This window comes from Chiloscyllium plagiosum, unplaced genomic scaffold, assembly GCF_037043375.1.
Source record: "Chiloscyllium plagiosum isolate Xiang-an unplaced genomic scaffold, Cpla_swu_hap1 HiC_scaffold_25, whole genome shotgun sequence".
NCBI classification, from domain to species: Eukaryota; Metazoa; Chordata; class Chondrichthyes; order Orectolobiformes; family Hemiscylliidae; genus Chiloscyllium; species Chiloscyllium plagiosum.
In genome coordinates, this window is record NW_028270163.1 from 7,761,548 (window position 1) to 7,788,098 (window position 26,551).

At 55.2% G+C, this 26,551-nt stretch overlaps 1 protein-coding gene across 2 annotated transcripts in view; it reads left to right on the forward strand.

Moving 5' to 3' along the window:
* The window catches only part of spata20 (spermatogenesis associated 20), a 431,519-nt gene that overhangs the window by 36,200 nt on the left and 368,768 nt on the right, over positions 1 to 26,551 (forward strand). The window lies entirely within an intron of this gene.

The following is a 26,551-nucleotide window of genomic DNA, read 5'->3' on the forward strand; positions in this document are numbered from 1 at the left end:
AATCCTCAAACTGATTTACATCATAACTTTGAAATCAAACTGGAATCACTTAATCCCAAACATCATCATCTCATTAGACCCTAAACTCTTGAATTCCATCGTCAGCTTCTCTGAATCTGGACTGCTTGTCAAACATCTAATTTCCTCCCCAACATGTACAACTTTCACTGCACTTCCAGTCATGTCTAACGTTGCCTTTTTTTAAGCTTGGTGTCAATTTTGACTGATTATACCCCTGTGAGGCAAGCTGGAACAGCTTCTTTAATTAGGAAGTGTTACATAAATACAAGTTGTCATCTAAATGTGTCCTGAGTTCACAAATCTCTCTTATCCCAAATGTAAGGAAGTGTTCAATCCTCTGGGACAAATATCTGTGGATTTCAGAGGTAAAGTATCTCAGAATAGTTCATGTTCTTGTTTTAAAAACTGCTTAATTTTATTGTTCCTTTTAAAATTAGTGTAATGTAATTGTGTTTTTAATAACGTGAGAGGCTATATTTACTAGCTCCAATATTCAAAGGACAGATTTGCAGCAGTGTATGCTGGAGTTGCATATTGGGACCAAGTCAAATTTCAGACATTGCTGACTTAAAACATTTAACTTTCCTGGTCTGAAAAGCTCCAAGAAGTCCTTTAATGTGGGGCAGTTCTGAAGTTACTGACTCACTTAATGTTGGTAGTTACACGGAAAATGTTAAACTATTGAAAACCCATTTTAACTCCCAGATACCTATTAAACTTAAGCCTTAACTCCTTACTGATGCTGCTCCCGCTCTCCCTAGACTTGACCTGAGCTTCCCTCTGGTGTCTTGATTCTACTTGGCTCAGTTGGCCCTGACTTTTCCAAAGCGCACTCCCTCTCCCTGCCGGTATCTATCTGCCACCCTCCATTCCATCCCCTTCCGCTCAAAAATAATTGTGCACAATTTTTCTTATACACTGCTCAAGTACCTCTGGTCTTTAAACAATTTAACCCTCAAATATGGTAGTGAAAGGGACATGTCTTGGCCTACAATGTTACTCCTGTGCTGATGGATTTCTCCCTGGATTCCACTGGTAGATGCCCTTGGGACAGTCTAGCCTAGGAATTTTGGCTGGAAAATTCTCACTGATAAGTGGATAATTTTTAAAGAGGATTACTATTGGTTGAATCTGTTCTGACAGTATCTCTGGGCCAAAGTGTTAGAAATTTGCGATGCTGAACATTTCTTTATTGTAGTCACCAGAGGGTGCTAGTGACACATGAATCCCAATAATGTGACTGTACTGGGTGAACTCCAGAGGATGAGAATCTACTGCAATGTCTGCTTCTTGCTGGTTTGATTTTTGGTTCTCAGTTGCATATTTTTTAACAAGATTAAAAAAAAAACTTATTTCTCCAACCTTGTTTCTAAAAGGTTTCAAATGTCCCAGTCTATGCAGTTAATGGCTCATATCTTGGTCAACTTGTCAAGGAACAAGACAGTCAGGGTTTGGAATTTGTCACGTATAGAATGGTGTATCAGGATGGTGCTTATCGTACTGGCTGTAACCCTGTGCTGCCCCTTTCGTAGCCCCAGTCAGAAACCTCCGCTGTCCTGCCTGCTCAGGTTTTGCCTGGCTTCCGTTGTTCAGTGGAGGCCTGCATCATAAAGTCAGGAATTCGCATCCGACTTTCCAAAAAAATGGGCTGTTTACCACTGCTGCAAATCTCCATTTTAGTGCAAAAGGATGCCTCCAATAATCTCTGTACAATCCACTCCTTTGTTGTCTTTTAACAGCAGGATGGCCTAGAGGAGAATAGACAATGTGGAGGATTGATTATAAAGAAATTAGGGGATTGAAGAAAGCATGAGGATATGCTGGCCTTTAACATTAAGGAAAATCCAAAGGCACTTTATAATTGTATTAGGGGCAAGAGAATAACCAGGAAAAGGCCTGGGCCCATTAGGAGACAAAGTGGCAATGTGTGGGGAGCTGAGATTTTAAATGATTACGTAGCATCTGTATTCATGGTAAAGAAGGCTGATTATAGGTATAAAAATCAGGGAGGGGGACTGTAATATACCTGAACAGCTTCGCATTGAGAGAGAGAGAGAGAACATGTATTAGTGATTTCAGTGGGCTTGAGAGTGGATGAATCCCCATTACCAGGTGAGATCTATCCCAGGCTGCTGTGGGAGGCAAAGGAGGAAGTTGCAAGGGCTCTGATAATTTTCAAAACCAATTTGGCCATTGGAGAGGTGCCAGAGGACAGGAGTGAAATACCTCTATGTCCAATATCGCATAACCAAGTCACCCTTTATTTATGTACGCATAGTGCACGACACTGAACCAGCTAGCTCAGAGCTGGCTCCTGGAGCGAGCAGAATTATTGACACTCCTATTTTTTTTTCTCAACACTCCTGTTTATATCTGTCAGCCAGGACTCCCTGATTGGACCAGGATTACCCCAGTCAGGAAACTAATAGTCTGAGGTCCACCTGGCTGACCTTGTTCAGTCACTACATTGAGGACAGCTAATATTGTACCACTATTCAAGAAGGATGCGGGAGATAAACTAGGAAACTACACAAGCCTTGTGAATTGAGCATCAGTGGTAGAGAAACTATTGGAAAACATTCTGAGGGACAGATTTCGGGGACGTTTGGGGAGGCCTTTAGAAAGGCAAAGATTAACCAAGGATAGTCAGCATAGCTTTGTGAAAGGGGAGATAATGTTTAACAATTTTGATTGAATTTCTTGAGGAGTTGACTAGGTATGTAAATAAGGGTATTGCGGTTAATGTGGTCTACATGGACTTCATTAAGGCCTTTGACAATGTTTCAGATGGCAAGCTGGTTAAGAAGCTAACAGCCCATGGGATCCAGGGCAATTTGGAAAATTGGATCCAGTGTTGACTTTGTGATAGGAAGCAGCGGGTGATGGTCGAAGATTCTGACTTAAAACCTGTCCATTGACTGCATCCCTCACTGTTCCTATACATTAATGATCGAGACATGAATGTAAGAGATATGATTAGCAATTTTGACAATGTTCTGAAGGTTGGTGGTGTGGTAAGTAACAAGGAGGGAACACTTTAGACTACAAGACAATATGGTCAAGATGGGCTGAACACTGGCGTATTGAAATTGGGCGAGTACATCAAGTGGGTATAAAGGCAAATGGCATATACTTGTCTTTATTAGTCAAGATTATAAGGAGAGGCTGGATGGGCTGGGACTTTTTTCACTGGAGCAGAGGAAGTTGAGGGAGTGACCTTTATTAGAATTAGTTTATGGTCATGTGTACTCAAGTGCAAAAGTACCAGAGTACAGTGAAACGTGTAAAGCGTTGCTGCATACCGTGCCATCTCAGGTACAAAGCACCTAATTACAAATCTTAGGTAGTAAAATAGATTAATACCAAAATAGGGAACTAAAGAAGAGAGGTTTATAAAATTATGAGGAATAAAGATAAGGTGAATGGGAGGTGTCTTTTCCCTATGGTGGGGGATTTGAAGCCAAGGGGCATATTTGTAAGGTGAGAGGAGAAAAATTTTAAAAAGACAATGAGGAGCAATTTTTTTACACAGTGGTTTGTGTGTGGAATGAAGTGCCAGAGGAAAGGGTGGATGCGGGTACAGTTAGTTTTTAAAAGACATTTGGATATGTACATGAATGAGAAAGGGTTGGAGGGATATGGACCAAGTACAGGCAGGTGAGGCTCTTTTAGTTTGGGATTATGTTTGACATGGTCTGTTTGGACCAAAGCATGTGCTGTATGACTATGACAACAGCAAGGAAGTTATCAGAAGGCTGTATGTAATGTTAGCTGGAGTACAATGTTCAGTTTTGGTCTCCTACAATAGGAAAGATGCAATTGCACTACAGTTACTAAGATTTTAGATTTCGGTAAGCTGACTTCAATGAAATGGCATAGAGACTGCACAGTGAATTAGGTAAGTTTCTTAACAAATGAAACAACAGACGAGCAGTGGGAGGTGTTCAGAAAGTATTCATGGAAAAGAACCAGTTTATAACTCCAAGGTGCAAAAGCTGTACTTATTTTATTCATCACTGAGAGGTACGTGTCATGGCAAGCATTTATTGCTCAATTCTAATTGTCTTTGAACTGAGTGGCTTGCTGGGACCATTTCAAAGGGTGGTTAAGACTCAACTACTTTGGTCTAGGTCTAGAGTCACAAGTAGGTCAGACCAGGTATGGATGGCAATTCCCTTCCTTGAAGAACATTAATTAATGTGTTTTTAATTTCCATCTGGTATGTTCATAATAAACAGGTGGTCTCAGTAATGATTATTCCTCCTTTATGGATGGATTGAATTTAAATCCCCTAACTGACTTTCTGAAGTTTCGACTCTTTGGCGCATTAGGCTGGGACTTTGGGTTACTGGAGGAGAAAGTGAGGTCTGCAGATGCTGGAGATCAGAGCTGGAAATGTGTTGCTGGAAAAGCGCAGCAGGTCAGGCAGCATCCAGGGAACAGGAGAATCGACGTTTCGGGCAAGGGCTTATGCCTGAAACGTCGATTCTCCTGTTCCCTGGATGCTGCCTGACCTGCTGCGCTTTTCCAGCAACACATTTCCAACTTTGGGTTACTGGTCCAGCAACATTCCTGCTATGCTACTTTGCCTTAATTATCAGATAAAAATAACTATGCATTACTGAGGAACCAGAAAACAACTTAATACTAAAGACGAAATCTCAAACTTGCAAAAATAATGGCAGACCATTGTGGGAAATGGGAAAAATACAAAGAACAGCAAAAGGTGACAAAAGAAACTTGTGTGGGAAATAAAATTCAACATTGAACATTTTTACAATGATATTAAAGAGAAAGAGGGTGACCAGGTGTGTTGTGGGTAGCTTGACAATACTGCCAAGGAAAATATGGAAATTGCAACCACGTTGGTAATTACTTTCACACGAGAGAAAGATGTCAACTTGCTAGAAATATCAAGGAAACTAGCATCAAATCAGGGACAGGCACTTGCTAGAAATAAAAATAGCAAAATAGCAGTCGCAAACAAAGTAAAAGCAAACATATTTACCTGGCATTTTTAACATGGTACAACATTCCAAGATGCTAAACAGATATTATAAATCACAATATCACTGAATCATGTAAGGAAGTATTAGGAAAAACGTTGGTTTTAAGGAGCGTTTTAAAGGACGGAAATTGGGTAGAGAGATAGAGGATTAAAGAAGGAATTCTAGAGCTGCAGGCCTCTGTGACTGATGACAGGGCTAGCACTGGAGGTGGAGAACACAGCATGGCAGGCAGCATCAGGAGGGAGAGGAACACAGCAAGCCAGGCAGCATCAGGAGGAGGAGAACACAGCCAGGCAGGCAGCATCAGGAGGGAGAGGAACACAGCAAGGCAGGCAGCATCAGGAGGGAGAGGAACACAGCAAGGCAGGCAGCATCAGGAGGTGGAGAACACAGCAAGGCAGGCAGCATCAGGAGGGAGAGGAACACAGCAATCCAGGCAACATCAGAAGGGAGAGAACACTGCAAGCCAGGCAGCATGAGGAGGGTGAGGGACACAGCAAGCCAGGCAGCATCAGGAGTCAGAGGAACACAGCAAGCCAGGCAGCATCAGGAGGGAGAGGAACACAGCAAGCCAGGCAGCATTAGGAGGTGAACACTACAGCAAGGCAGGCAGTATCAGGAGGGAGAGAAACAGAGCAATGCAGGCAGGATCAGGAGGGAGAGGAACATAGCAAGGCAGGCAGCATCAGGAGGGAGAGCAACACAGTAAGCCAGGCAGCATCAGGAGGTGGAGAACACAGCAAACCAGGCAGCATCAGAGGGAGAAGAACACAGCAGGCCAAGCAGCATCAGGAGGCTGGGTGAACACAGCAAGGCAGGCAGCATGAGGAGAGAGAGGAACACAGCAAGGCAGACAGCATCAGGAGGGAGAGGAACACAGCAAGACAGGCAGCATGAGGAGGGAGAGGAACACAGCAAGGCAGGCAGCATCAGGAGGGAGAGGTACACAGCTGGCCAGGTTGCATCAGGAGGGAGAGGAACACAGAAAGGCAGGCAGCATCACGAGGGAGAGGAACACAGCAAGCCAGTCAGCATCAGGAGGGAGAAGAACACAGCAAGGCAGGCAGCATCAGGAGGGAGAGGAACACAGCAAGCGAGCTAGCATCGGGAGGGAGAGGGACAGGGACACAGCAAGGCAGCATCAGGAGAGAGGGGACCACAGCAAGGCCGGCAGCATAAGGAGGGAGAGGAACACAGCAAGGCACCCAGCATCAGGAGAGAGAGGAACACAGCAAGGCAGGCAGCATCAGGATTGAGAGGAACACAGCAACCCAGGCAGCATCAGGAGGGAGAGGAACACAGCAAGGCAGGGAGCATCAGGAGGGAGAGGAACACAGCAAGGCAGGCAGCATGAGGAGGGAGAGGAACACAGCAAGGCAGGCAGCGTCAGGAGGGAGAGGGATACAGCATGGCAGGCAGCGTCACGAGGGAGAGGAACACAGCAAGGCAGGGAACATCGGGAGGGAGAAGAACACAGCAAGGCAGGCAGCATCAGGAGGGAGAGGGACACAGCAAGGCAGGCAGCATGAGGAGGGAGAGGAACACAGCTGGCCAGGTTGCATCAGGAGGGAGAGGAACACAGCAAGGCAGGCAGCATCAGAAGGGAGAGGAACACAGCAAGCCAGGCAGCATGAGGAGGGAGAGGAACACAGCAAGCCAGGCAGCATGAGGAGGGAGAGGAACACAGCTGGCCAGGTTGCATCAGGAGGGAGAGGAACACAGAAAGGCAGGCAGCATCACGAGGGAGAGGAACACAGCAAGCCAGTCAGCATCCGGAGGGAGAAGAACACAGCAAGGCAGGCAGCATCAGGAGGGAGAGGAACACAGCAAGCGAGGTAGCATCGGGAGGGAGAGGGACAGGGACACAGCAAGGTAGCATCAGGAGAGAGGGGACCACAGCAAGGCCGGCAGCATAAGGAGGGAGAGGAACACAGCAAGGCACGCAGCATCCGGAGAGAGAGGAACACAGCAAGGCAGGCAGCATCAGGATTGAGAGGAACATAGCAAGCCAGGCAGCATCAGGAGGGAGAGGAACACAGCAAGGCAGACAGCATCAGGAGGGAGAGGAACACAGCACGGCAGGCAGCATAAGGAGGGAGAGGAAGACAGCAAGGCAGGCAGCATCAGGCGAGAGAGGAACACAGCAATGCAGGCAGCATCAGGAGGTGGAGAACACAGCAAACCAGGCAGCATCAGAGGGAGAAGAACACAGCAAGCCAGGCAGCATCAGGAGGCTGGGTGAACACAGCAAGGCAGGCAGCATGAGGAGAGAGAGGAACACAGCAAGGCAGACAGCATCAGGAGGGAGAGGAACACAGCAAGACAGGCAGCATGAGGAGGGAGAGGAACACAGCAAGGCAGGCAGCATCAGGAGGGAGAGGAACACAGCAAGCGAGGTAGCATCGGGAGGGAGAGGGACAGGGACACAGCAAGGTAGCATCAGGAGAGAGGGGACCACAGCAAGGCCGGCAGCATAAGGAGGGAGAGGAACACAGCAAGGCACGCAGCATCCGGAGAGAGAGGAACACAGCAAGGCAGGCAGCATCAGGATTGAGAGGAACACAGCAAGCCAGGCAGCATCAGGAGGGAGAGGAACACAGCAAGGCAGACAGCATCAGGAGGGAGAGGAACACAGCACGGCAGGCAGCATAAGGAGGGAGAGGAAGACAGCAAGGCAGGCAGCATCAGGCGAGAGAGGAACACAGCAAGGCAGGCAGCATCAGGAGGGAGAGGAGCACCGCAAGGCAGGCAGCATCAGGATGGAGAGGAACACAGCAAGGCAGGCAGCATCAGGAGTGAGAGGAACACAGCAAGGCAGGCAGCATCAGGAGAGAGAGGAACACAACAAGGCAGGCAGCATCAGGATTGAGAGGAACACAGCAAGCCAGGTAGCATCGGGAGGGAGAGGGACAGGGACACAGCAAGGCAGGCGACATCGGGAGTGAGAGAAACACAGCAGGGCAGGGAGCATCAGGAGGGAGAGGAACACAGCAAGCCCAGTTGCATCAGGAGGGAGAGGAACACAGCAAGCCAGGCAGCATCAGGAGGGAGAGGAACACAGCTGGCCAGGTTGCATCAGGAGGGAGAGGAACACAGCAAGCCAGGCAGCATCAGGAGTGAGAGTGACACAGCAAGCTAGGCAGCATCAGGAGGGAGAGGGATACAGCATGGCAGGCAGCGTCACGAGGGAGAGGAACACAGCAAGGCAGGGAACATCGGGAGGGAGAAGAACACAGCAAGGCAGGCAGCATCAGGAGGGAGCGGAGCACAGCAAGGCAAGCAGCATCAGGAGGGAGAGGAGCACAGCAAGGCAGGCAGCATCAGGAGGGAGAGGAACACAGCAGGGCAGGCAGCATCAGGAGGGAGAGGAGCACAGCAAGGCAGGCAGCATCAGGAGGCTGGGGGAATACAGCAAGGCAGGCAGCATCAGGAGGGAGGGGAACACAGCAAGCCAGGCAGCATGAGGAGGGAGAGGAACACAGCAAGGCAGGCAGCATGAGGAGGGAGAGGAACACAGCTGGCCAGGTTGCATCAGGAGGGAGAGGAACACAGCAAGGCAGGCAGCATCAGGAGGTGGAGAACACAGCAAGGCAGGCAGCATCAGGAGGGAGAGGAACACAGCAATCCAGGCAACATCAGAAGGGAGAGAACACTGCAAGCCAGGCAGCATGAGGAGGGTGAGGGACACAGCAAGCCAGGCAGCATCAGGAGTCAGAGGAACACAGCAAGCCAGTCAGCATCAGGAGGGAGAGGAACACAGCAAGCCAGGCAGCATTAGGAGGTGAACACTACAGCAAGGCAGGCAGTATCAGGAGGGAGAGAAACAGAGCAATGCAGGCAGGATCAGGAGGGAGAGGAACATAGCAAGGCAGGCAGCATCAGGAGGGAGAGCAACACAGTAAGCCAGGCAGCATCAGGTGGTGGAGAACACAGCAAACCAGGCAGCATCAGAGGGAGAAGAACACAGCAGGCCAAGCAGCATCAGGAGGCTGGGTGAACACAGCAAGGCAGGCAGCATGAGGAGAGAGAGGAACACAGCAAGGCAGACAGCATCAGGAGGGAGAGGAACACAGCAAGACAGGCAGCATGAGGAGGGAGAGGAACACAGCAAGGCAGGCAGCATCAGGAGGGAGAGGTACACAGCTGGCCAGGTTGCATCAGGAGGGAGAGGAACACAGAAAGGCAGGCAGCATCACGAGGGAGAGGAACACAGCAAGCCAGTCAGCATCAGGAGGGAGAAGAACACAGCAAGGCAGGCAGCATCAGGAGGGAGAGGAACACAGCAAGCGAGGTAGCATCGGGAGGGAGAGGGACAGGGACACAGCAAGGCAGCATCAGGAGAGAGGGGACCACAGCAAGGCCGGCAGCATAAGGAGGGAGAGGAACACAGCAAGGCACGCAGCATCAGGAGAGAGAGGAACACAGCAAGGCAGGCAGCATCAGGATTGAGAGGAACACAGCAAGGCAGGCAGCATCAGGAGGGAGAGGAACACAGCAAGGCAGGGAGCATCAGGAGGGAGAGGAACACAGCAAGGCAGGCAGCATGAGGAGGGAGAGGAACACAGCAAGGCAGGCAGCACCAGGAGGGAGAGGAACACAGCAAGGCAGGCAGCGTCAGGAGGGAGAGGGATACAGCATGGCAGGCAGCGTCACGAGGGAGAGGAACACAGCAAGGCAGGGAACATCGGGAGGGAGAAGAACACAGCAAGGCAGGCAGCATCAGGAGGGAGAGGGACACAGCAAGGCAGGCAGCATGAGGAGGGAGAGGAACACAGCTGGCCAGGTTGCATCAGGAGGGAGAGGAACACAGCAAGGCAGGCAGCATCAGAAGGGAGAGGAACACAGCAAGCCAGGCAGCATGAGGAGGGAGAGGAACACAGCAAGCCAGGCAGCATGAGGAGGGAGAGGAACACAGCTGGCCAGGTTGCATCAGGAGGGAGAGGAACACAGAAAGGCAGGCAGCATCACGAGGGAGAGGAACACAGCAAGCCAGTCAGCATCAGGAGGGAGAAGAACACAGCAAGGCAGGCAGCATCAGGAGGGAGAGGAACACAGCAAGCGAGGTAGCATCGGGAGGGAGAGGGACAGGGACACAGCAAGGTAGCATCAGGAGAGAGGGGACCACAGCAAGGCCGGCAGCATAAGGAGGGAGAGGAACACAGCAAGGCACGCAGCATCCGGAGAGAGAGGAACACAGCAAGGCAGGCAGCATCAGGATTGAGAGGAACACAGCAAGCCAGGCAGCATCAGGAGGGAGAGGAACACAGCAAGGCAGACAGCATCAGGAGGGAGAGGAACACAGCACGGCAGGCAGCATAAGGAGGGAGAGGAAGACAGCAAGACAGGCAGCATCAGGCGAGAGAGGAACACAGCAAGGCAGGCAGCATCAGGAGGTGGAGAACACAGCAAACCAGGCAGCATCAGAGGGAGAAGAACACAGCAAGCCAGGCAGCATCAGGAGGCTGGGTGAACACAGCAAGGCAGGCAGCATGAGGAGAGAGAGGAACACAGCAAGGCAGACAGCATCAGGAGGGAGAGGAACACAGCAAGACAGGCAGCATGAGGAGGGAGAGGAACACAGCAAGGCAGGCAGCATCAGGAGGGAGAGGAACACAGCAAGCGAGGTAGCATCGGGAGGGAGAGGGACAGGGACACAGCAAGGTAGCATCAGGAGAGAGGGGACCACAGCAAGGCCGGCAGCATAAGGAGGGAGAGGAACACAGCAAGGCACGCAGCATCCGGAGAGAGAGGAACACAGCAAGGCAGGCAGCATCAGGATTGAGAGGAACACAGCAAGCCAGGCAGCATCAGGAGGGAGAGGAACACAGCAAGGCAGACAGCATCAGGAGGGAGAGGAACACAGCACGGCAGGCAGCATAAGGAGGGAGAGGAAGACAGCAAGGCAGGCAGCATCAGGCGAGAGAGGAACACAGCAAGGCAGGCAGCATCAGGAGGGAGAGGAGCACCGCAAGGCAGGCAGCATCAGGATGGAGAGGAACACAGCAAGGCAGGCAGCATCAGGAGTGAGAGGAACACAGCAAGGCAGGCAGCATCAGGAGAGAGAGGAACACAACAAGGCAGGCAGCATCAGGATTGAGAGGAACACAGCAAGCCAGGTAGCATCGGGAGGGAGAGGGACAGGGACACAGCAAGGCAGGCGACATCGGGAGTGAGAGAAACACAGCAGGGCAGGGAGCATCAGGAGGGAGAGGAACACAGCAAGCCCAGTTGCATCAGGAGGGAGAGGAACACAGCAAGCCAGGCAGCATCAGGAGGGAGAGGAACACAGCTGGCCAGGTTGCATCAGGAGGGAGAGGAACACAGCAAGCCAGGCAGCATCAGGAGTGAGAGTGACACAGCAAGCTAGGCAGCATCAGGAGGGAGAGGGATACAGCATGGCAGGCAGCGTCACGAGGGAGAGGAACACAGCAAGGCAGGGAACATCGGGAGGGAGAAGAACACAGCAAGGCAGGCAGCATCAGGAGGGAGCGGAGCACAGCAAGGCAAGCAGCATCAGGAGGGAGAGGAGCACAGCAAGGCAGGCAGCATCAGGAGGGAGAGGAACACAGCAGGGCAGGCAGCATCAGGAGGGAGAGGAGCACAGCAAGGCAGGCAGCATCAGGAGGCTGGGGGAATACAGCAAGGCAGGCAGCATCAGGAGGGAGGGGAACACAGCAAGCCAGGCAGCATGAGGAGGGAGAGGAACACAGCAAGGCAGGCAGCATGAGGAGGGAGAGGAACACAGCTGGCCAGGTTGCATCAGGAGGGAGAGGAACACAGCAAGGCAGGCAGCATGAGGAGAGAGAGGAACACAGCAAGGCAGGCAGCACAAGGCCAGAGAGGAACACAGCAAGGCAGGAAGCATCAGGAGGGAGAGGAACACAGCAAGGCTGGCATCATCAGGAGAGAGAGGAACACAGCAAGGTAGGCAGCATTAGAAGGGACTGGGACACAGCAAGCCCCCAGGCAGCATCAGGAGGGAGAGGAACACAGCAAGGCAGGGAACATCGGGAGGGAGAAGAACACAGCAAGGCAGGCAGCATCAGGAGGGAGAGGGACACAGCAAGGCAGGCAGCATGAGGAGGGAGAGGAACACAGCTGGCCAGGTTGCATCAGGAGGGAGAGGAACACAGCAAGGCAGGCAGCATCAGAAGGCAGAGGAACACAGCAAGCCAGGCAGCATGAGGAGGGAGAGGAACACAGCAAGCCAGGCAGCATGAGGAGGGAAAAGAACACAGCTGGCCAGGTTGCATCAGGAGGGAGAGGAACACAGAAAGGCAGGCAGCATCACGAGGGAGAGGAACACAGCAAGCCAGTCAGCATCAGGAGGGAGAAGAACACAGCAAGGCAGGCAGCATCAGGAGGGAGAGGAACACAGCAAGCGAGGTAGCATCGGGAGGGAGAGGGACAGGGACACAGCAAGGTAGCATCAGGAGAGAGGGGACCACAGCAAGGCCGGCAGCATAAGGAGGGAGAGGAACACAGCAAGGCACGCAGCATCCGGAGAGAGAGGAACACAGCAAGGCAGGCAGCATCAGGATTGAGAGGAACACAGCAAGCCAGGCAGCATCAGGAGGGACAGGAACACAGCAAGGCAGACAGCATCAGGAGGGAGAGGAACACAGCACGGCAGGCAGCATAAGGAGGGAGAGGAAGACAGCAAGACAGGCAGCATCAGGCGAGAGAGGAACACAGCAAGGCAGGCAGCATCAGGAGGTGGAGAACACAGCAAACCAGGCAGCATCAGAGGGAGAAGAACACAGCAAGCCAGGCAGCATCAGGAGGCTGGGTGAACACAGCAAGGCAGGCAGCATGAGGAGAGAGAGGAACACAGCAAGGCAGACAGCATCAGGAGGGAGAGGAACACAGCAAGACAGGCAGCATGAGGAGGGAGAGGAACACAGCAAGGCAGGCAGCATCAGGAGGGAGAGGAACACAGCAAGGCAGGCAGCATCAGGAGGGAGAGGAGCACCGCAAGGCAGGCAGCATCAGGATGGAGAGGAACACAGCAAGGCAGGCAGCATCAGGAGTGAGAGGAACACAGCAAGGCAGGCAGCATCAGGAGAGAGAGGAACACAACAAGGCAGGCAGCATCAGGATTGAGAGGAACACAGCAAGCCAGGTAGCATCGGGAGGGAGAGGGACAGGGACACAGCAAGGCAGGCGACATCGGGAGTGAGAGAAACACAGCAGGGCAGGGAGCATCAGGAGGGAGAGGAACACAGCAAGCCCAGTTGCATCAGGAGGGAGAGGAACACAGCAAGCCAGGCAGCATCAGGAGGGAGAGGAACACAGCTGGCCAGGTTGCATCAGGAGGGAGAGGAACACAGCAAGCCAGGCAGCATCAGGAGTGAGAGTGACACAGCAAGCTAGGCAGCATCAGGAGGGAGAGGGATACAGCATGGCAGGCAGCGTCACGAGGGAGAGGAACACAGCAAGGCAGGGAACATCGGGAGGGAGAAGAACACAGCAAGGCAGGCAGCATCAGGAGGGAGCGGAGCACAGCAAGGCAAGCAGCATCAGGAGGGAGAGGAGCACAGCAAGGCAGGCAGCATCAGGAGGGAGAGGAACACAGCAGGGCAGGCAGCATCAGGAGGGAGAGGAGCACAGCAAGGCAGGCAGCATCAGGAGGCTGGGGGAATACAGCAAGGCAGGCAGCATCAGGAGGGAGGGGAACACAGCAAGCCAGGAAGCATGAGGAGGGAGAGGAACACAGCAAGGCAGGCAGCATGAGGAGGGAGAGGAACACAGCTGGCCAGGTTGCATCAGGAGGGAGAGGAACACAGCAAGGCAGGCAGCATGAGGAGAGAGAGGAACACAGCAAGGCAGGCAGCACAAGGCCAGAGAGGAACACAGCAAGGCAGGAAGCATCAGGAGGGAGAGGAACACAGCAAGGCTGGCATCATCAGGAGAGAGAGGAACACAGCAAGGTAGGCAGCATTAGAAGGGACTGGGACACAGCAAGCCCCCAGGCAGCATCAGGAGGGAGAGGAACACAGTAAGGCAGGCAACATCGGGAGGGAGAGGAACACACCTGCCCAGGATGCATCAGGAGGGAGAGGAACACAGCAAGGCAGGCCAGCATCAGGAGGTGGAGAACACAGCAAGGCAGGCAGCATCAGGAGGGAGAGGGATACAGCAGGGCAGGCAGCATCAGGCGGGAGAGGAACACAGCAAGCCAGGCAGCATCAGGCGGGAGAGGAACACAGCAAGGCAGGCAGCATCAGGAGGGAGAGGAACACAGCAAGGCAGGGAACATCAGGAGGGAGAGGAACACAGCAAGGCAGGCAGCATGAGGAGGGAGACAAACACAGCAAGGCAGGGAACATCAGGAGGGAGAGGAACACAGCAAGGCAGGCAGCATGAGGAGGGAGAGGAACAGCAAGGCAGGCAGCGTCACGAGGGAGAGGGATACAGCATGGCAGGCAGCGTCACGAGGGAGAGGAACACAGCAAGGCAGGGAACATCGGGAGGGAGAAGAACACAGCAAGGCAGGCAGCATCAGGAGGGAGAGAGACACAGCAAGGCAGGCAGCATGAGGAGGGAGAGGAACACAGCAAGGCAGGCAGCATCATGAGAGAGAGGAACACAGCATGGCAGGCAGCATGCGGAGAGAGAGGAACACAGCAAGGCAGGCAGCAGAAGGCGGGAGAGGAACACAGCAAGGCAGGCAGCATCAGGATGGAGTGGAACACAGCAAGGCAGGCAGCATCAGGAGTGAGAGGAACACAGCAAGGCAGGCAGCATCAGGAGGGAGAGGAACACAGCAAGGCAGGCAGCATGAGGAGAGAGAGGAACACAGCAAGGCAAGCAGCATGCGGAGAGAGAGGAACACAGCAAGGCAGGCAGCAGAAGGCGGGAGAGGAACACAGCAAGGCAGGCAGCATCCGGAGTGAGAGGACCACAGCAAGGCAGGCAACATCAGGAGGGAGAGGAACACACCTGCCCAGGATGCATCCAGAGGGAGAGTAACACAGCAAGCCAGGCAGCATCAGGCGGGAGAGGAACACAGCAAGGCAGGCAGCATGAGGAGGGAGAGGAACACAGCAAGGCAGGCAGCATCAGGAGGGAGAGGAACACAGCAAGGCAGGGAACATCGGGAGGGAGAAGAACACAGCAAGGCAGGCAGCATCAGGAGGGAGAGAGACACAGCAAGGCAGGCAGCATGAGGAGGGAGAGGAACACAGCAAGGCAGGCAGCAGAAGGCGGGAGAGGAACACAGCAAGGCAGGCAGCATCATGAGAGAGAGGAACACAGCATGGCAGGCAGCATGCGGAGAGAGAGGAACACAGCAAGGCAGGCAGCAGAAGGCGGGAGAGGAACACAGCAAGGCAGGCAGCATCAGGATGGAGTGGAACACAGCAAGGCAGGCAGCATCAGGAGTGAGAGGAACACAGCAAGGCAGGCAGCATCAGGAGGGAGAGGAACACAGCAAGGCAGGCAGCATGAGGAGAGAGAGGAACACAGCAAGGCAAGCAGCATGCGGAGAGAGAGGAACACAGCAAGGCAGGCAGCAGAAGGCGGGAGAGGAACACAGCAAGGCAGGCAGCATCCGGAGTGAGAGGACCACAGCAAGGCAGGCAACATCAGGAGGGAGAGGAACACACCTGCCCAGGATGCATCCAGAGGGAGAGTAACACAGCAAGCCAGGCAGCATCAGGCGGGAGAGGAACACAGCAAGGCAGGCAGCATGAGGAGGGAGAGGAACACAGCAAGGCAGGCAGCATCAGGAGGGAGAGGAACACAGCAAGGCAGGCAGCATGAGGAGGGAGAGGAACACAGCTGGCCAGGTTGCATCAGGAGGGAGAGGAACACAGCAAGGCAGGCAGCATCAGGATGGAGTGGAACACAGCAAGGCAGGCAGCATCAGGAGTGAGAGGAACACAGCAAGGCAGGCAGCATCAGGAGGGAGAGGAACACAGCAAGGCAGGCAGCATGAGGAGAGAGAGGAACACAGCAAGGCAAGCAGCATGCGGAGAGAGAGGAACACAGCAAGGCAGGCAACATCAGGAGGGAGAGGAACACACCTGCCCAGGATGCATCCAGAGGGAGAGTAACACAGCAAGACAGGCAGCATCAGGCGGGAGAGGAACACAGCAAGGCAGGCAGCATGAGGAGGGAGAGGAACACAGCAAGGCAGGCAGCACCAGGAGGGAGAGGAACACAGCAAGGCAGGCAGCATGAGGAGGGAGAGGAACACAGCAAGGCAGGCAGCATCAGGAGGGAGAGGAACACAGCAAGGCAGGCAGCATCAGGAGAGAGAGGAACACTGCTGGCCAGGTTGCATCAGAAGGGAGAGGAACACAGCAAGGCAGGCAGCATCAGGAGGGAGAGGAACACAACTTGGCAGGTTGCATTAGGAGGGAGAGGAACACAGCAAGGCAGGCAGCATCAGGAGGCTGGGGGAATAAGCAAGGCAGGCAGCATCAGGAGGGAGAGGAACACAGCAAGCCAGGCAGCATGAGGAGGGAGAGGAACACAGCAAGGCAGGCAGCATGAGGAGGGAGAGGAACACAGCTGGCCAGTTGCATCAGGAGGGAGAGGAACACAGAAAGGCAGGCAGCATCAGGAGGGAGAGGAACACAGCAAGCCAGGCAGCATCAGGAGGGAGAGGAACACAGAAAGGCAGGCAGCATGAGGAGAGAGAGGAACACAGCAAGGCAGGCAGCACAAGGCCAGAGAGGAACACAGCAAGGCAGGAAGCATCAGGAGGGAGAGGAACACAGCAAGGCTGGCAGCATCAGGAGTGAGAGGAACCCAGCAAGGCTGGCAGCATCCAGAGGGAGAGTAACACAGCAAGCCAGGCAGCATCAGGCGGGAGAGGAACACAGCAAGGCAGGCAGCATGAGGAGGGAGAGGAACACAGCAAGGCAGGCAGCATCAGGAGGGAGAGGAACACAGCAAGGCAGGCAGCATCAGGAGGGAGAGGAACACACCTGCCCAGGATGCATCAGGAGGGAGAGGAACACAGCAAGGTAGGCAGCATCAGGAGGGAGAGGAACACAGCAAGCCAGTCAGCATCAGGAGGGAGCGGAACACAGCAAGGCAGGCAGCATCAGGAGGGAGAGGGATACAGCATGGCAGTCAGCGTCACGAGGGAGAGGAACACAGCAAGACAGGGAACATCGGGAGGGAGAAGAACACAGCAAGGCAGGCAGCATCAGGAGGGAGAGGGACACAGCAAGGCAGGCAGCATGAGGAGGGAGAGGAACACAGCTGGCCAGGTTGCATCAGGAGGGAGAGGAACACAGCAAGGCAGGCGGCATCAGGAGGGAGAGGAGCACAGCAAGGCAGGCAGCCTCAGGAGGCTGGGGGAATACAGCAAGGCAGGCAGCATCAGGAGGGAGAGGAACACAGCTGGCCAGGTTGCATCAGGAGGGAGAGGAACACAGCAAGGCAGGCAGCATGAGGAGGGAGAGGAACACAGCAAGGCAGGCAGCATGAGGAGGGAGAGGAACACAGCTGGCCAGGTTGCATCAGGAGGGAGAGGAACACAGCAAGGCAGGCGGCATCAGGAGGGAGAGGAGCACAGCAAGGCAGGCAGCATCAGGAGGCTGGGGGAATACAGCAAGGCAGGCAGCATCAGGAGGGAGAGGAACACAGCTGGCCAGGTTGCATCAGGAGGGAGAGGAACACAGCAAGGCAGGCAGCATGAGGAGGGAGAGGAACACAGCAAGGCAGGCAGCATGAGGAGGGAGAGGAACACAGCTGGCCAGGTTGCATCAGGAGGGAGAGGAACACAGAAAGGCAGGCAGCATCAAGAGGGAGAAGAACACAGCAAGGCAGGCAGCATGAGGAGAGAGAGGAACACAGCAAGGCAGGCAGCAGAAGGCGGGAGAGGAACACAGCAAGGCAGGCAGCATCATGAGAGAGAGGAACACAGCATGGCAGGCAGCATGAGGAGAGAGAGGAACACAGCAAGGCAGGCAGCATCAGCAGGGAGAGGAACACAGCAAGGCAGGCAGCATGAGGAGGGAGAGGAACACAGCAAGGCAGGCAGCATCAGGAGGGAGAGGAACACAGCAAGGCAAGCAGCATCCGGAGTGAGAGGACCACAGCAAGGCAGGCAACATCAGGAGGGAGAGGAACACACCTGCCCAGGATGCATCCAGAGGGAGAGTAACACAGCAAGCCAGGCAGCATCAGGCGGGAGTGGAACACAGCAATCCAGGTGGCACCAGGAGGGAGACGAACACAGCATGCCAGGCAGCATCAAGCGGGAGAGGGGCACAGCAAGGTAGGCAGCATCAGGAGGGAGAGGAGCACCGCAAGGCAGGCAGCATCAGGATGGAGTGGAACACAGCAAGGCAGGCAGCATCAGGAGTGAGAGGAACACAGCAAGGCAGGCAGCATCAAGAGGGAGAGGAACACAGCAAGGCAGGCAGCATCAAGAGTGAGAGGAACACAGCAAGGCAGGCAGCATCAGGAGGGAGAGGAACACAGAAAGGCAGGCAGCATCAAGAGGGAGAAGAACACAGCAAGGCAGGCTGCATGAGGAGGGAGAGTAACTCAATAAGGCAGGCAGCATCAGGAGGGAGAGGAACACAGCAATCCAGGTGGCACCAGGAGGGAGACGAACACAGCAAGCCAGGCAGCATCAGGAGGTGGAGAACACAGCAAGCCAGGCATTATCAAGAGTGAGAGGAGCACAGCAAGGTAGGCAGCATCAGGAGGGAGAGGAACACAGCAAGCCAGGCAGCATCAGGAGGTGGAGAACACAGCAAGCCAGGCAGCATCAAGAGTGAGAGGAGCACAGCAAGGTAGGCAGCATCAGGAGGGAGAGGAACACAGCAAGCCAGTCAGCATCAGGAGGGAGCGGAACACAGCAAGGCAGGCAGCATCAGGACGGAGAGGAACACAGCAAACCAGGCAGCAACAGGAGGGAGAGGAACACAGCAAGTCAGGCAGCATCAGTAGGTGTGGAACACTGCAAGCAAGGCAGCATCAGGAGGAGAGGGATACTGCAAGCCAGGCAGCATCAGGAGGGAGTGGGATACAGCATGGCAGGCAGCATCAGGAGGGAGAGGAACACAGCAAGCCAGGCGGCATCAGGTGTCAGAGGAACACAGCAAGCCAGGCGGCATGAGGAGTGAGAGGGACCCAACAAGGCAGGCAGCATCAGGAGGCAGAGGAGCACAGCAAGCAAGGTAGCATCATGAGTAAGAGGAACACAGCAAGCCAGGCAGCATTAGGAGGTGAAGACTTCAGCAAGGCAGGCAGTATCAGTAGGGAGAGGAACACAGGAAGCTATGCAGCATCAGGATGGAGAGGAACACAGCAAAGCAGGCAGCATCAGGAGGGAGTGGGACACAGCAAGGCAGGCTGCATGAGGAGGGAGAGTAACTCAGTAAGGCAGGCAGCATCAGGAGGGAGCGGAACACAGCAAGCCAGGTGGCACCAGGAGGGAGGCGAACACAGCAAGCCAGGCAGCATCAGGATGGAGAGGGATACAGCAGGGCAGGCAGCATCAGGAGGGAGAGGAGCACAGCAAGGCAGGCAGCATCAGGAGGGAGATGAACACAGCAAGCCAGGCAGCATCAGGAGGGAGAGGGACACAGCAAGGCAGACAGCATCAGGAGGGAGACGAACACAGCAAGCCAGGCAGCATCAGGAGGGAGAGGGACACAGCAGGGCAGGCAGCATCAGGAGGGAGAGGAACACAGCAAGCCAGGCAGCATCAGGATGGAGAGGAACACAGCAACGCAGGCAGCATCATGATTGAGAGGGACACAGCAAGGCAGGCAGCATCAGGAGGTGGAAAACACAGCAAGGCAGGCAGCATCAGGCGGCTGGGGGAACACAGCAAGGCAGGCAGCATTAGGAGTGATAGGAACACAGCAAGGCAGGCAGCATCAGGAGGGAGAGGGACACAGCAAGGCAGGCCGCATCAGGAGGGAGAGGGACACAGCAAGGCAGGCAGCATCAGGAGAGAGAGGAACTCAGCAAGGCAGGCAGGATCAGGGGGGATAGGAACACAGCAAGGCAGGCAGCATCAGGATGGAGAGGAACACAGCAAGGCAGGCAGCATTTGGAGGGACAGGGACACAGCAAGCCATTCAGCATCAGGAGGGAGAGGAACACAGCAAGCCAGGCAGTATCAAGAGGGAGAGGAACACAGCAAGGCAGGCAGCATCAGGAGGTGGAGAATTCAGCAAGGCAGGTAGTATCAGGTGGGAGAGGAACCCACAAGCCATGCAGCATCAGGATGGAGAGGAACACAGCAATCCAGGTGGCATCAGGATGGAGAGTAACACAGCAAGCCAGGCAGCATCAGGTGGGAGAGGAACACAGCAAGGCAGGCAGCATGAGGAGGGAGAGGAACACTGCAAGGCAGGCAGCATCAGGAGGGAGAGGAACACAGCAAGGCAGGCAGCATCAGGAGGGAGAGGAACACACCTGCCCAGGATGCATCAGGAGGGAGAGTACCACAGCAAGCCAGGCAGCATCAGGCGGGAGAGGAACACAGCAAGGCAGGCAGCATCAGGTGTGAGTGGGACACAGCAAGGCAGGCAGCATCAGTAGGGGGAGAGGAACACCGCAAGGCAGGCAGCATCAGGAGGGAGAGGAACACAGCAAGCCAGGTAGCATTGGGAGGGAGAGGAACACAGCAAGCCAGGCAGCATTAGGAGGTGAATACGTAAGCAAGGCAGGCAGTATCAGGAGGGAGAGGAACACAGGAAGCCATGCAGCATCAGGATGGAGAGGAACACAGCAATCCAGGCAGCATCAGGAGTGAGAGGAACACAGCAAGCCAGGTAGAATCAGGAGTGAAAGGGACACAGCAAGGCAGGCTGCATGAGGGGGGAGAGTAACTCGGTAAGGCAGGCAGCATCAGGTTGGAGAGGAACACAGCAATCCATGTGGCACCAGGAGGGAGAGGAACACAGCAAGCCAGGCAGCATCAGGAGGGAGAGGGACACAGCAGGGCAGGCAGCATCAGGAGGTGGAGAACTCAGCAAGGCAGACAGCATCAGGAGGGAGAGGAACACAGCAAGCTCGGCAGCATCAGGAGGGAGAGGAACACAGCAAGGCAGGAAGGATCAGGGGGGAGAGGAACACAGCAAGGCAGGCAGCATCAGGAGAGAGAGGGACACAGCACGGCAGGCAGGATCAGGGGGGAGAGGAACACAGCAAGGCAGGCAGCATCAGGATGGAGAGGAACACAGCAAGGCAGGCAGCATCAGGAGAGAGAGGGACACAGCACGGCAGGCAGGATCAGGGGGGAGAGGAACACAGCAAGGCAGGCAGCATCAGGAGGGAGAGGAACACAGCAAGGCAGGCAGCATCAGGAGGGAGAGGAACACAGCAAGGCAGGCAGCATCAGGAGGGAGAGGAACAGAGCGAGCCAGGCAGCAGAAGGAGGGAGAGGAACACAGCAAGGCACGCAGCATCAGGATGGAGAGGCACACAGCAAGGCAGGCACATCAGGATGGAGAGGAACACAGCAAGGCAGGCAGCATTAGGAGGGACAGGGACACCGCAAGCCAGGCAGCATCAGGAGGGAGAGGAACACAGCAAGCCAGGCAGCATCAGGAGTGAGAGGGACACAGCAAGCCAGGTAGCATCAGGAGGAAGAGGAACACAGCAAGCCAGGTAGCATTGGGAAGGAGAGGGACACAGCAAGGCAGGCAACATCAGGAGGGAGAGAAACACAGCAAGGCAGGCAGCATTAGGAGGGAGAAGAACACAGCAAGGTAGGCAGCGTCAGGAGGGAGAGGAACACAGCAAGCCAGGTAGCATTGGGAGGGAGAGGGACACAGCAAGGCAGGCAGCTTCAGGAGGGAGAGGAACACAGCAAGCCAGGCAGTATCAAGAGGGAGAGGTACACAGCAAGGCAGGCAGCATTAGGAGGTGGAGAACACAGCAAACCAGGCAGCAACAGGAGGGAGAGGAACACAGGAAGCCAGGCAGCCTCAGGAGAGAGAGGAACACAGCAAGGCAGGCAGCATCAGGAGAGTGAGGAACACAGCAAGCCAGGCAGCATCAGGAGGGAGAGGAGCCCAGCAAGGCAGGCAGCATCAGGAGAGAGAGGAACATAGCAAGGCAGGCAGCATCAGGAGGGAAAAAAAGTCAGCAAACCAGGCAGCATCAGGAGGGAGAAGAACACAGCAGGGCAGGCAGCATCAGGAGGGAGAGGAACACAGCAAGGCAGGCAGCATCAGGAGGTGGAGAACACAGCAGACCAGGCAGCATCAGAAGTGAGAGGGACACAGCAAGGCCGGCAGCATCAGGAGTGAAAGGGACACAGCAAGGCAGGCAGCATGAGGAGGGAGAGGAACTCAGCAAGGCAGGCAGTATCAGGAGGGAGAGGAACACAGCAAGCGAGGCAGCATCCGGAGGTGGAGAACTCAGCAAGGCCGGCAGCATCAGGAGGGAGAGGAAGACCGCAAGACCGGCAGCATCAGGAGGGAGAGAGACACAGCAAGGCAGGCAGCATCAGGAGGGAGAGGAACACAGCAAGACAGGCAGCATCAGGAGGGACAGGGACACAGCAAGCTCGGCAGCATCAGGCAGCTGGGGGAACACAGCAAGGCAGGCAGCATTAGGAGTGATAGGAACTCAGCAAGGCAGGCAGCATGAGGAGGGACAGGGACACAGCAAGGCAGGCAGCATTAGGAGTGATAGGATCTCAGCAAGGCATGCAGCATGAGGAGGGACAGGGACACAGCAAGCCAGGCAGCATCAGGAGGGAGAGGAACACAGCAAGGCAGGCAGCATCAGGAGTGAGAGGGACACAGCAAGCCAGGCAGCATCAGGAGGGAGAGGGACACAGCAAGGCAGGCAGCATCAGGAGAGAGAGGAATACAGCAAGGCAGGCAGCATCAGGAGGGAGAGGAACACAGCAAGGCAGGCAGCATCAGGATGGAGAGGAACACAGCAAGGCAGGCAACATTAGGAGGGACAGGGACACAGCAAGCCATGCAGCATCAGGAGTGAGAGGGACACAGCAAGCCAGGTAGCATCAGGAGTGAGAGGGACACAGCAAGGCAGGCAGCATCAGGAGGGAGAGGAACACAGCAAGGCAGGCAGCGTCAGGAGGGAGAAAAACACAGCAAGACAGGCAGCATTAGGAGGGACAGGGACACAGCAAGCCAGTCAGCATCAGGAGAGAGGGGACCACAGCAAGGCCGGCAGCATAAGGAGGGAGAGGAACACAGCAAGGCACGCAGCATCAGGAGGGACAGGAACACAGCAAGGGAGGCAGCCTCAGGAGGGAGAGGAACACAGCAAGGCAGGCAGCATCCGGAGGGACAGGAACACAGCAAGGCCGACAGCATCAGGACGGAGAGGAACACAGCAAGGCAGGCAGCATTAGCAGGGACAGGGGCACAGCAAGCCAGGCTGCATCAGGAGGGAGAGGAACACAGCAAGGCAGGCAGCATCAGGAGGGATAGGAATACAGCAAGCCAGATAGCATGGGGAGGGAGAGGAACACAGTAAGGCAGGCAATATCAGGTGGGAGAGGAACACAGCAAGCCAGGCAGTATCAAGAGGGAGTGGAACACAGCAAGGCAGGCAGCCTCAGGAAGGAGAGGAACACAGTAAGGCAGGCAGCATCAGGAGAGAGAGGAGCACAGCAAGTCAGGCAGCATCAGGAGGGAGAGGAACACAGCAAGGTAGGCAGCATCAGGAGAGCGAGGAACACAGCCAAGCAGGCAGCATCAGGAGAGAGAGGAACACAGCAAGGCAGGCAGCATCAGTAGAGAGGAACACAGCAAGGCAGGTAGCATCATGAGTAAGAGGAACACAGCAAGCCAGGCGGCATCAGGAGTGAGAGGAACACAGCAAGCCAGGCAGCATCAGGAGTGAGAGGAACACAGCAAGCCAGGCAGCATCAGGAGGGAGAGGAACACAGCAAGGCAGGCAGCATCAGGAGGGAGAGGAACACAGCAAGCCAGGCAGCATCAGGAGGGAGAGGAACACAGCAAGCCAGGCAGCAACAGGAGTGAGAGGGATACAGCAAGGCAGGCAGCATAAGGAGGGAGAGGAACACAGCAAGGCAGGCATCATCTGGAGAGAGAGGAACACAGCAAGGCAGGCAGCATCAGGAGGGAGAGGAACACAGCAAGCCAGGCAGCATCAGGAGTGAGAGGGACACAGCAAGGCAGGCAGCATCAGGAGGGAGAGGAACACAGCAAGGCAGGCAGCATCAGGAGGGAGAGGAACAGAGCAAGCCAGGTAGCATCAGGAGGTGGAGAACACATCAATGCAGGCAGCATCAGGAGTCAGAGGAACACAGCAAGCCAGGCAGCATCAGGAGTGTGAGGAACATAGCAAGGCAGGCAGCATCACGAGGAAGTGGAACACAGCAAGGCAGGAAGCATTAGGAGGGGGTGGGACACAGCAAGGCAGGCAGCATCAGGAGGTGCAGAACACAGCAAGCCAGGCAGCATCAGGAATGAGAGGAAAACAGCAAGCAGGCAGCATCAGGAGGAAGTGGAACACAGTAAGGCAGCCAGCATCGGGAGGGAGAGGAACACAGCAAGCCAGGCAGCATCAGGAGGCGGAGAACACAGCAATGCAGGCAGCATCAGGAGGGAGAGGAACACAGCAAGCCAGGCAGCATCAGGAGGGAGAGGGACACAGCAAGGCAGGCAGCATGAGGAGGGAGAGGAATACAGCAAGCCAGGTTGCATGAGGAGGGAGAGGAACACAGCAAGCCAGGTTGCATGAGGAGGGAGAGGAACACAGCAAGCCAGGCAGCATCAGGAGGGAGAGGAACACAGCAAGCCAGGCAGCATCAGGAGGGAGAGGAACACAGCAAGGCAGGCAGCATCAGGAGGGAGAGGAACACAGCAAGGCAGGCAGCATCAGGTTGGAGAGGAACACAGCAAGGCAGGCAGCATCAGGAGGGGGAGGGACACAGAAAGCCAGGCAGCAACAGGAGTGAGAGGAACACAGAAAGCCAGGCAGCAACAGGAGGGAGTGGAACACAGCAAGCCAGGTAGCATCAGGAGGAAGTGGAACACAGCAAAGCAGGCTGCATCAGGAGGGAGAGGAATACAGCAAGGCAGGCAGCATCAGGAGGGAGTGGAACACAGCAAGGCAGGCAGTATCAGGAGGGAGAGGGACACAGCAAGGCAGGCAGCATCAGGAGTGAGAGCGACACTGCAAGGCAAGCAGCATCAGGAGGGAGAGGAACACAGCAAGGCTGGCAGCATCAGGTTGGAGAGGAACACAGCAAGGCAGGCAGCATCAGGAGGGGGAGTGACACAGAAAGCCAGGCAGCAACAGGAGGGAGTGGAACACAGCAAGCCAGGTAGCATCACGAGGAAGTGGAACACAGCAAAGCAGGCTGCATCAGGAGGGAGACGAACACAGCAAGGCAAGCAGCATCAGGAGGGAGACGAACACAGCAAGGCAGGCAGCTACAGGAGTGAGAGGGATACAGCAAGGCAGGCAGCATCAGGAGGGAGAGGAACACAGCAAAGCAGGCTGCATCAGGAGGGAGAGGAACACAGCAAGGCAGGCAGTATCAGGAGGGAGAGGGACACAGCAAGGCAGGCAGCATCAGGAGGGAGAGGAAGACAGCAAGACAGGCAGCATCAGGAGGGAGAGGAACACAGCAATACAGGCAGCATCAGTAGGGAGAGGAACACAGCAAGGCAGGCAGCAACAGGAGTGAGAGGGATACAGCAAGGCAGGCAGCATCAGGAGGGAGAGGAAGACAGCAAGACAGGCAGCATCAGGAGGGAGAGGAATACAGCAAGCCAGGCAGCAACAGGAGTGAGAGGGATACAGCAAGACAGGCAGCATCAGGATGGAGAGGAATACAGCAAGCCAGGCAGCAACAGGAGTGAGAGGAACACAGCAAGGCAGGCAGCATCAGGAGGGAGAGGAACACAGCAAGCCAGGCAGCATCAGGAGTGAGAGGGACACAGCAAGGCCGGCAGCATCAGGAGGGAGAGGAGCAGAGCAAGCCAGGTAGCATCAGGAGGTGGAGAACACTGTGTACGCCAGACAGCATCAGGAGGTGGAGAACACATCAATGCAGGCAGCAAATGGAGTCAGAGGAAAACAGCAAGGCAGGCAGCATCAGGAGTGTGAGGAACACAGCAAGGCAGGCAGCATCAGGAGGTGGAGAACACAGCAAGGCAGGCAGCATCAGGTGGGAGAGGAACACAGCAAGCCAGGCAGCATCAGGAGGTGGAGAACACAGCAAGGCAGGCAGCATCAGGTGGGCCAGGAACACAGCAAGCCAGGCAGCATCAGGAGTGTGAGGAACACAGCAAGGCTGGCAGCATCAGGAGGAAGTGGAACACAGCAAGGCAGGCAGCATTAGGAGTCAGAGGAACACAGCAAGCCAGGCAGCATCAGGAGGTGGAGAACACAGTAAGCCAGGCAGCAACAGGAGTGAGAGGGACACAGCAAGACAGGCAGCATCAGGAGGTGGAGAACTCAGCAAGCCAGGCAGCAACAGGAGTGAGAGGGACACAGCAAGACAGGCAGCATCAGGAGTAAGAGGAACACAGCAAGCCAGGCAGCAACAGGAGTTACAGGGACACAGCAAGGCAGGCAGC